Source organism: Pinus tabuliformis, chromosome 5_1 (genome assembly GCF_031772625.1).
Source record: "Pinus tabuliformis cultivar Carrire ecotype Pingquan chromosome 5_1, CPIR1, whole genome shotgun sequence".
Lineage (NCBI taxonomy): Eukaryota > Viridiplantae > Streptophyta > Pinopsida > Pinales > Pinaceae > Pinus > Pinus tabuliformis.
Genome location: NC_142305.1, coordinates 805,726,441 through 805,737,840, shown reverse-complemented (window position 1 = coordinate 805,737,840; position 11,400 = coordinate 805,726,441).

Genomic DNA, 11,400 nt, shown 5'->3' with positions numbered 1-11,400 from the left:
GTTTTGAAAAAACCATACTAACATGGCGTATTTCAATCCACCTTTGGATTTTGGCTAGGTGGTCATTTTTTGTGTGATAACATATTGCCCCACACTATATGAGTGTTATGATCATATCGCATCACCAAAATACATTGTATTTTTATTTCACTGGACACAAGAAGTGGTTATGACGAAAGAGAGAGAGGGTCATATTTAAAGATTTTGTTGAAATGTATAAATTGAGAGATACTCCCACAACCCCTGGGGTATTGGGTTTGTGTGGAGTTGACCCACAAAAATGGAGTTTTGTGGGCAGTGTACCCAAGTAGTGGGTTTTGTACGCAAAGTTGTGGGCACAAGACCAAGATGAAAATTGATTCTTTGATCATTGAAAGCATGTGGGGAACTCGTGAAGGGCTAAGGGGCACATAGGGCTTCAATGATTTGGTGAAATATAAATGAAATGGAATTTATTTCTAATGATAGTGGGGCTTTTGTGGATAGTTGGCTTGACCCATGAGACACAACCCTTAGTGTAGGATGACACCACCTAAGATCACTATAAGTAAGAGAGGATTCAATTTCATTTGTCATATCACAAGTGCATTCATCAAAGACAAGACTAATCAGAGATAGCCACAAACCTAGAGGAGTTGAGTTGGAGTTGAAGAGAAGGATGAGTTTGGCATTTCTCTTATGATCTGGATTAGTTGAGTGTGGAATAATTGTTGAAGTGTAGCTGAGCAAGGTTTTGGGCATGTGATTTGAGTTATATCTCTATGACAGGCTGAATTTAAGTGCTGTGAATACGAGTAGGTCAAAACCCTATTTCTTTGTATAGGAAAGACCGTGAGGTTGGTACATAGTGTTGGAGTGAGGGTTAAGTACCTCTAGTGTATGCATAGGTAGTTTGAGAGCCTAAAGGAGAGATATACATAGGTTTTCTGAGTATCGATATGGATGAGTTAGGAACCTCTAAGGTAGCCACAAGATCCCTAAAAGAGGGTCTAAAACCTCAATTATATAAGTGCATAGGGCTGAGATTTTCAGGATTGTGTCAAGAGTCTTGAAAAGGTATGGGGTTATTTTTTATGATTGCTACGTTGATGAAATTTGGCTTTCTACTATGATTTTAGTAGCCCTAATTTCAGCGAATGCAAATGGTTTTCACTGGTGTGAGGGCTGCTTGGAGAAGCCCTAAGTACAATGACAAAGGAGTAGTCTTATCATTGTTGAAGGGAAGTTTTGTTGTGCTCTAAGGACAATCATCATGGTGGAGCAAGGAGGTTGTTGTGAGGGTTGTTATTGGTGCCATGTGTTCTATCACTTTGGAGAAGCAAGGGGATGGTTAGTGGGAAGTGTTGTGAAGACCCTAAGTGCAGAACCTTTGGTGATCCAAGATCTTTTACTTATAGATGCATCATAATTACATATAACATAGCTTATTAACCATGGAACTTAAAAACACATAAAACAATGCGGAAATAACATGATAAGCAAGAAACCATGACACAATGATTTGATTACGAAGTTCATCCAATTTGGACTACATCTCCAGGTCGTGCTCAATATCGAGGAGGCCTTCATTCATTAAGTGGCATAAAAAGAGATAAAAGTACAAGAAACATTCTTTACAATCATTATACCTCAAAGATGGAAGATAGACAAAGAATGGAGAGCCCAACTTCAAAAATAGATAGTACCACTAAAATCCTGGCGAAATATCGTGCAAAAATGCCTATCCAAACACCCAATTTGGATAATCGCGCCTTCTGCAACTTCTCAGAACCTCCATGCTGCTCAAGGCGAGGTCCTGACCTGCTGCTAGGTTAGGGTCTATTGCGTGCAATGCTTCTGAACTATTCCATTGATCACCTTTGCCTTCTTCCGACACAAATGGCCTTTTACATAAGCATGGCAGCAAATCCCTCAATACCCGGGCAGTTTCCAACCATATACCAAGTTAAGCAGGTGGTTGTTTACCAATATATATTCTTGGGCCCCTGAATAGTATGTGGCAATAGACTTACAAACATGGAGAAACTCTTTAACTGCATTGACCAAGCATTTACCTTTCCTCATCGACTTTATTGGTGTTGATAATCCATCGACGTTTCCAATGGGGGATGAACCACAACCATATAATAGGTGTTTTACGATGTAGTGGACCCGCCGAGATTATGAAATATAACATATAAAGTATCACATTGGAGAACCCCATCATAAATTGCAATCGACGCAGGCTGGGTGATACCCCATTCGACTACTCCCGATGCGATCTGCAATTGCGATTTTATAACAATGCAACTAGCTCCATCGGGGCCCAATTCTTAACACGTGTTCCCCTTCGATCTATGATATGAGATATCACAATCACAATCGTGATCTTTTTGGGGGCTGATTCTTATACACTTTGCCTTGTTGCGATTGCGATGTGATATTATCGCATCACAACTTGTCTAGGGCCAATTTTCCTTAAGCTGCTTCTTCTCCTTGCTGCGATATGCGATATGTGGGACCAATGGAAGCCTGCCACTTGGCACTTCCCCATTTGCTGAGACTTTTTCCATGTCATCTCCTCCTACCACCTGGACAAGTCAAACTTGATCTTTGACTTGCTCTAATTTCTTCATATGAACTCGGATTTGAGTGTCATTCGCATCGTTGGAATTAGGATGACGAGCACTTCGATCTGATGCTAAGATTATCCAGATTCTGGCACTTTGATTTTTGAGCCTTTTACCATGCCACTAGTACTTTTTGAAGATCCACCAAGATCAATTCTCCCCATTAAGAGCTTTTGGACTACCAAAAGCCTTTTCAGTCAATTGGCAAGTGAGGAAATTGTTCCCTCACTTTTTCTTTCTCCATCCACCGAGCTTTACTCAGATGCATTCTTTTGAAGCCCACATGAATTTACTCCACCAAAAGCATTAACACATCCAATGCATTGCATGTGTCTTCGCCAAACCACACTTTCAACCACCTGAATGCAAAACTGGTACATCCCTTGCAATCATAAACAAACCATACATGACTCAAACAACCCCACACTTGCCAAGATTTTATAACACACACTCTTTGGTCAAGTTTTGCATGATAGAAACCACTACCAAAACTACTCATAATAAAAGGCCACAAACATCATCGTTGCGTTTTGAAGTGATGGAAAACACATCATCACTTTTTACATTTACTTGCAACGCATGATTCACAAATTGTGGCCATAACAAGTTACTATCTAAAAAAACCATCTTTTACTTAATAAAGTAAATGGGTCATCTTCTTGTGGCAGGTTTGTTTATGGAATATCCTCAATGACTGTATCCTTCATTGGTGCTTTTCAGGCCTGAAGTGTCTGGCATGTATGTTTATGATGTTCATCCCTGTTGCAATGATTTTTCCTTTTCCAGACCTTCCGGATCTTCTTGGAACACTTTCTCCCGATGTGCCTCTAATAAGTGTTCATGGCTCCCTCAATGTCATTGAAATGTGATGAGGTTCCCTCATCATCTGTCATTGGTGGGTTGTTGGTTGTTTTGGAGCATTCCCAAACTTCCTTCCTAACATACCCAAGTCCTACATGACGAGGCAATTCCTCCACTTTGGTGGCCCGGTTCATGATGCCTTGGCCATTAATGTCGAGGCCCTTCCCCTAATACCCATTTTCTTCAACAGTTTGTATCTGATACCTGTAGTATGTTTTTCAAAAGAAGCGAAATCATCATCAAGAAAGGTACATGAAACCGAAGAGTCACTTTTTACCTTAAGGTGGTTATGCTGCAGCTTTTCTAAGGCCTCATCCTTAACTTGCAACTGGTGTAGCAACCTTTGTTTCTCCTTTTCTACTTCCTGTAGGAGTCTCCTTAGCTTAGTATTCTCTACTTGATTGCTTTGGTTGATGTTCTCATGTTCCCAGAGCCATGCCACATCCTTTTCACCTTTGGTACAATATCTATTGAAACTTTTGTTTCATCACCTGAACTAGAACCCAAATCGACGGGTCCATCTGCTACGATCCCAAGAGCTGCAATCTTCCTTTCATCACTGGAATCTGACCCCAAGTCAATTGGTCTACCTCATGCAAATCCTGCAGTTGTGACCTTCTCATCTTCCTCTGATTCAGACTCACAATCTTGTCGCATGGTGGTAGTTGTCTTCTGCCTCTCCTTTCTATCATTCCTCTTAGGCCTCAACTCAGGGTGCAGTTTCCAATAATACTCTTCGTCGTGTCCCTCTTTCTCACAATGTGTACAAGATGGCTTTGCCTCTCTTCTCTTGGTGGTTGCGACTCCTTTTGGGTGGTATTTTTTTTAATATGTCCCCCTTCTCTCAAGATGCATGGCATTCACCCTGGCCTCATTGATATTAGTAGGCTCGAACAATAGTAATGAATGCCTTATGTAACTATGTAAGGAACTGATATACTTAGTTACAATCTCTAGTGAATCTAATGGAATGATCAAACTCAATGTCTGTTTCCTAAATTATTCGGTGAATTTTTGCACATTTTGACCCTTTCTTTGCCTTAGGTGTTTCCATTCCATTAATTATTTTTGTTTATATCTAAAGGGTAAAATTGATTCTTCAATGCAGAAACAAAATTTGACCATGAGGAAATAAGGTTACCCACATTTTTGCTACCTTGCAATCTGCTCTACCATCAAACAAGAGCGGTGCCACTCAGTCGAAGGGATGACAACTGGATCTTTGCCTCATACTCCTTGATCTGTTGAATCCAGCAGTAGACCTCAATCTGCCTAATCCAATTGTTGAGATTTTCTGCATTACATTATCTAGCATATATAGGCAAGTTAAATTTAACATCTAGTTTAAGGAAAGGTTCTTAGATGTATGTCTATGACGTCTGCAAGAATGATGAGAAGAAGAAGTGGAACTGTCACAAGAAGATGGAGAGGGAGGGGGATTTTCTCCACCATCTCCATGATGTACTAATCTATTGTCATCAGTATCTTTCTTCTTGTGCCCAAGTGCCTTCTCATACTCTGAAAACAACTTGTCCACTTTCTCGGCCATATTGTAGAATACCTTATGGAAATTATGTTCCTCTTCCCAACGAGTTTCTTCATTTTCCATGTTTCTTCTTTGTTGTGCACATCCTGCTTCAGGATCAAAGGAATTAAGCTTTCCTTTGCCCTTTCGTGGCTTGTTCTAGATTAGCATATACTCATGCAATTTGCATCGACAAAGACCTGCTCTACTACCAAACTTGATCCAAGATCTTTTACTTATAGATGCATTGGATTTATATATAATAGAGCTTATTAACCATGGAAGTTAAGAACACAGAAAACAATATGGAAATAACATGCTAAGAAAGAAACCATGACACAATGATTTGATTCCAGAGTTCATCCAATTTGGACTACGTCTTCGGGCCCTACTCAATAGTGGGGAGGCCTTCATTCATTAAGTGGCATAAAAAGAGATAAAAGTACAAGCAACATTCTTTACAATCCTTATACCTCCAAGATGGAAGATAGAAAAAGAATGGAGAGCCCAGATTTAGAAACGGATAGTACCATTGAAATCTTGGTGAAATATCGTGCAAAAATGCCTATCCAAACACCCTATTTGGATAATTGGGCCTTCTACAACTTCTCAGAACCTCCCTGCTGCTCAAGGCGAGGTCCTAACCTACTGCTAGGTCAAAGTTTGTTGCGTGCAATTCTTCTGAACTATTCCGTTGATCCCTTTGCCTTCTTTCGACACAAATGGCCTTTTATATAAGCATGGCGGCAAATCCCTCAATACCCAGTCAATTTCCAACCATATACCAAGTTAAGCAGGTGGGGATTTACCAACAAAGATTTTGGGGCCCTTGAATAGTATGCGGCAACAGACTTACAAACATGGAGAAACTCTTTAACTGCATTGACCGAGCATTTACTTTTCCCCGTTGGCTTTATTGGTGTTGATAATCCATTGACATTTCTAATTGAGGATGAAACAAAACCCATACAATAGGTGTTATCTGATGTAGTGGACCCGCCGGGATTATGAAATATAACATATAATGTATCGCATCCAAGAACCCCATTGAAAATCACAATTGATGGAGGCTGGGTGATACACCATTTGACTACTCCCACTGTGATCTGCGATTGCGATTTTATCACATCGCAACTAGCTCTACCAGGGGTCGATTCTTAACACTTGGTTCCACTCCGATCTGTGATATGTGATATCAGAATCGTAACTGGGACCCTTCCAGGGGCTGATTCTTAATGTAACAGCCCTTGTGAAAATTCCATGTAAAAATATATAAATACCACAGATGATGGGACACATATTCCAAGCTGAATGGTGGGCAAGACATCCTCTGGGGTGTTCATTTGGTTTTTTATGGCTAAGGAAATTGGCAAAGGCAATGGCTAAGGCATTAAAGAGGCAAAAAGGTATTTTGGCACATTTATTTATGAAAATAATGGAAATTAAGAGAAAAGGAAGGTGAAAGGTCACATGTTGCATGTGAGGAGGAAATTGAAGGAAAATAATGGAAAATGAAGAAAATAGAAGCCTCATTAATAAAAAGGCTTCTGAGGATCAGTGGGCAAGACTTGGTCAGTTCAGCTTTGGAGCTCTCTCATTATTCTCTCTCTCTCTCATACTCTTGGACACTTAGAGATTTCTTGGAGTACTTTGGCATTAGAGCAAGAAAGGAAAAGAAGGCAAGAGGAAGCAAAGATCAAGCAGGGAAAGGCAGGATCAAGCAGCTACAATAGGCTTCATTGCAGGTATCAACTTGCATGTGTATTTTCCTTGCTAGATTTGGCATGCATGGGATTGCATGAGTTTCTTTTCTACCATGGCATGGGTTTTGCCAAGTGTGACAGTATTTTCAGCCTATCCTTACCATTTTCTTTTAGCTTTGATGAAATGGGTTCTCTCATGCGTTTTGTGGGGGATGGTCGGATTGGATTCGAAGATGAGTGGGGTGGATTTATGAATTGACAAACACATAGTGGTAGTGGTACCTGAACCAAACTGAGGATGCACGAAGCCACATGTCTAGTAAACCCTGAACTAGACTATGGGTTGCGGTAAAGCCAAATTGTGTGCCTCGGTGGGACTAGGAATCCTTACTGGTGAATGACAGGATATACGGTAAATCCAAGAGGTGGAATTTCTCTCCATTGGACCTAGTGATTTCAGTATGGAATGCATGGTAAATCCTGGAGAGTATGTCTCAGTGTAGGGCCTAGTGATCCTTGGATTAGATTTTAGATTCACGGTAAAGTGTGAGAGACTAGGAGGATCTCAAATTCCTCACAGTGTAGGTGGAGAACTCCGGTGGCATCCACATTGATTGATGTTTTTGATGTGTTTTATGAGTCCCACATTCATGCTTGGAATATGGCATGGGGGTGATTGGCTGAAGAGAGACTTGGCTAAGCCAATCTATGGTCGAGTGGAATGTGGTAGTCCATCACCTGTCGGTTCGTTGCATTATTAATGAAAAATTCATTCCCTTGCTTTTGATGTGCAAATGTACTGATGTATATATTGATTTTTATGGTTGATATGTTTGTTGTATTTCTATTCCTATTATGTTGGTTTATTTGCACATTTACCCCGGAGGGTGTTACACTTAAACACTTTGCCTTTTTGCGATTGCCATGTGTAATTATCGCATCGCAACTTGCCTAGGGCCAATTTTCCTCAAGCCACTTCTTCTCCTTGCTGTGATATGCGATATACGGGACCAATGGCAGCCTACCACTTGACGCTTCCCCATTTGCTGAGATTTTTTCCACGTCATCTCCTCCTACCACCTGGACAAGTCAAACTTGATCTTTGACTTGCTCTAATATCTTCATATGAACTCAGATTTGAGTGTCGTTCAAACTGTTGGAATCAGGATGACGAGAACTTTGATCAGATGCTAAGTTATCCAGATTTTGCCACTTTGAGTTTTGAGCCTTTTACCATGCCATTGATATTTTATGAATATCCACCTGGATCATTTAGAGTAGTAGAGGGCTATTAGTGGGAAACCTATGTTCAATTATTATAGGAGTATATAGAAGGTTGATAGAAGGCTTTTTGTTCAGTTGAAGGTGCAGGAAAATTTGGAGCAACAAATTTACTTGTGAGTAGCATAAGAGGTGGAAAAGGACCTGCTAGGTGTTCGAGATATGTGGATTGAAAAGGCTGAGTTGAGTTCTCCTTCAGCAAGTAAGTCAAGGGTAGATTGGTTTTCATACATTGTTAACATCAATACCTAGTTGTTCTTGTATCAGGGCTAATTGTAAGGGACATGATCCGTAATATGGGAGCCCTATGTTTGTTGTATTAAAGTTGTAATATGACAATTTTTTGGGTTTGAAATTTTCTCTTGTGTACTTCATTGATTCATTTTTGTACATTTTCCATTGTGCAAAGTTCTTGTGTTGTGGCATTTTAGTGTTTTTGTGATCATGCTTTTAGACATAGACCTGAGTCTAAAGTGCCAAGAAAAATCACATGGTTTCACAGCTACTTTGAATGGATCTGAATCAAAGTGTGCACATCATACAACTCAAGAGGGACTTGGTTTCCTTGTTATTGAAGGACTAATATCGATGGCGAAGTTAGATTCCAGTTTGCGATATGAGGATGAGTTAGATGGGTTATCCAACTATAGCTTGTGTAAGGAAAAGATCAAGTTGGTCTTGTTGGTAAAAAGTATAGTTTCAAATATCACTTGATACCTCATCTAACTAGGAAGAACATTGCCCATGAGATGTGGAAATATTTTCAATATTTGTTCTAGAATAATAATATGAATTGGTTATTGGTATTAAGAGAGAAGTTGAAGAACACCAAGGTTGTTGTCATATGGTGAAGGTGTGGCTTCATATATAATGAGACTTTCTCAGGTTCGAGATGAGATAATTTCCATTGGAGATAACATTATAGAGCAAAAGCTATTGAGGATTGCTTTAAAGGGATTTATCAAGGAATGTAATCCATTTATCAAAGGGTTCATCACTCATGATAAGATGCGAGATTGAAATAGGTTATGGTATGATTTCATCCAAGAAGAATTGCGGGACGAGGGCCTTCATAAAAAGAAGAATGTTGTTGATGATAAGTGGCTCTTGTTGGGAGGATGAAGGGCAAGGAAAAGAAGGACTTGAGCAAGCTAAAATGTTATACCTATGGAAGATATGGCCATTATGCAAGCAAGTGTTTGTAGAAGAAGAATGGAGAGAATGAGAAGAGGAAGGGCAAGGAGGAAATTAGGGATATTACGTATTATGGTGAGATGGATGAAATATCAAGGATCTTCGAGGAGAACTTTACTCCAATATATTATTTCTCTGAGGGTGTCATTTATGAGACTACAAGGTACATGGATACCAGAGTGTCGAATCATATGACAAGTTTTCATGAAGTTTTTGAGACTCTAACCGAATGGGACTCGAGTTTGTAGATGGAGGTTAGTGACAAGAGTCAGAAAGTGATCAGGGGATCAAGTGTTGTGTCATTGAGTATGGAGTCAAGTGGGTTATTACGAGTTCAATATGTATTGTAGTTATCAAAGCTCAGGTACATCATGTTGTCTATCTCATTGATCGAGGCGAAGGGGTTTGAGGTGATTATCTAGGATGGGAAAGAAAATCTCAGATCCAGAAGCTCGAATTCTACAGGAGCTATCATTGGAGTTAGGGAGCATGATCTATATTGGTTGAAGACAAAGCCTATAGATAAAGGGAAGAAGCAGGTACCTAATACTTAAAGAGAGTCAAGTTTGAGCAAGAGTATGCAGGTTTAGAGGGAGAATATGCAACCCAAGAAGAGTGCATGGTCAATGGAGAGTAAGGAGACTTATAAAACTAGAAATAAGGAACCGTGGAATGACTTGAAATAATTTTAGGAGAAGAAGAAGTAGGAAGCTTCTAGTGTTAGGGGCACTAAAGAACTAATGTGGTTCATTCTACAGGGTGTGCTACAGTGGTAAACACTAGAGATTCGGCTAGTGTCATTGACGATGACAAGACACTTTGAGCAGTGGAAATACCTCCCTCGCTAAGAGGGAGTGTTGAAATGTTTAGCTTGGGAGGTATTCCCATAACCCATGGGGTATTATCTTTGTGTGGATTTGACCCACAAAAATGGATTTTTGTGGGTAGTGTACGTAAGTAGTGGCCTTTGTACCCAAAGTTGTCGACACAAGACCAAGGTGAAAATTGATTGTTTGATCATTGAAAGCATGTGGGACACTATTCAAGGTATAAGTGGTACCTAGGGCTTCAATGATGTGGTGAAAGATAAATTAAATGGGATTTATTTCTAATGATTGTCGGGTTTTTGTCATTTGGTTCAAGTTAGCTTAACCCATGAGATATAACCCTTGGTGGTGGATGACACCACCTAAGATCACTATAAGTAAGAGAGGATTAAATTTCTTTTGTCATATCACAAGTGCATTCATCAAAGAGAAGACTAGTCTAATAAATTCAGAGGCCTAGAGGAGTTGAGATGGAGTTGAAGGGAAGGATGAGGTTGAATTTCTCTTGTGATATGGGTTATTCAAGTTTGGAAGAATTGTTGGATGTGTAGTTGAGCATGGTTTTGGGCATGTGATTTGTGTTATATCTCTATGATAGGATGAAGTTAACTTTTGTGAATACAAGTAGGTTGAAACCCTTATTTATGTGTACAATAATGACGTGAGGATGGTATATAGTGTTGGATTGAGGGTTGAGTACCTGTAGTGTATGTGCAGGAAGTTTGAGAGCTTAAAGGAGAGATATAAACAAGGATTTTGAGGATTGATTTGCCCGATTCAAGGAACCTTTGAGGAAACCACATGATCCCTAAAAGAGGGCCAAAAATTTCAGTGATATAAGTGCATAGGGCCTATATTTTCAGGACTATGTGGAGAGTCTTGAAAAGGTATGTGTTTAGTTCATTATGTTGATGATTTCTAGGTTGATGAAGTCTAGTTTTAGACTGTGATTTTAGTAGCCATACGTTCAATGAATGAAAGTGGTTTTCATTGGTGTGAGGGATGCTTGGAGAGGCCCTATGTATAGTGAAAAAAGAGAAGTCTTATCATTCTTTGAGATTATTTTTTTGTGCTCTAAGGACAATCATCTTGGTGGAGAAAGGAGGTTGTTGTAAGGGTTTTTATTGGTGCTGTAAGTTATGTCACTTTGGAGAAGCAAGTGGACAATTGTTGGGTAGTGTTGTGAATACCCTAAGTGCAGAACCTTTGGAGAAACAAGGGATTGTTAGAGGGAAGTATATGTTTAGTCATTCTAGGAGCAACTAGAAGTTTGATAGAAGGCAATTTGTTTAGATGAAGATGCAAGAAAATCTGGAGCAACAAATATACTTGTGACAAGTAGAAGAGGTGGAAAAGGACTTTCCAATTTTCAATGTACGTGGACCAAAAGGGACGAGTTT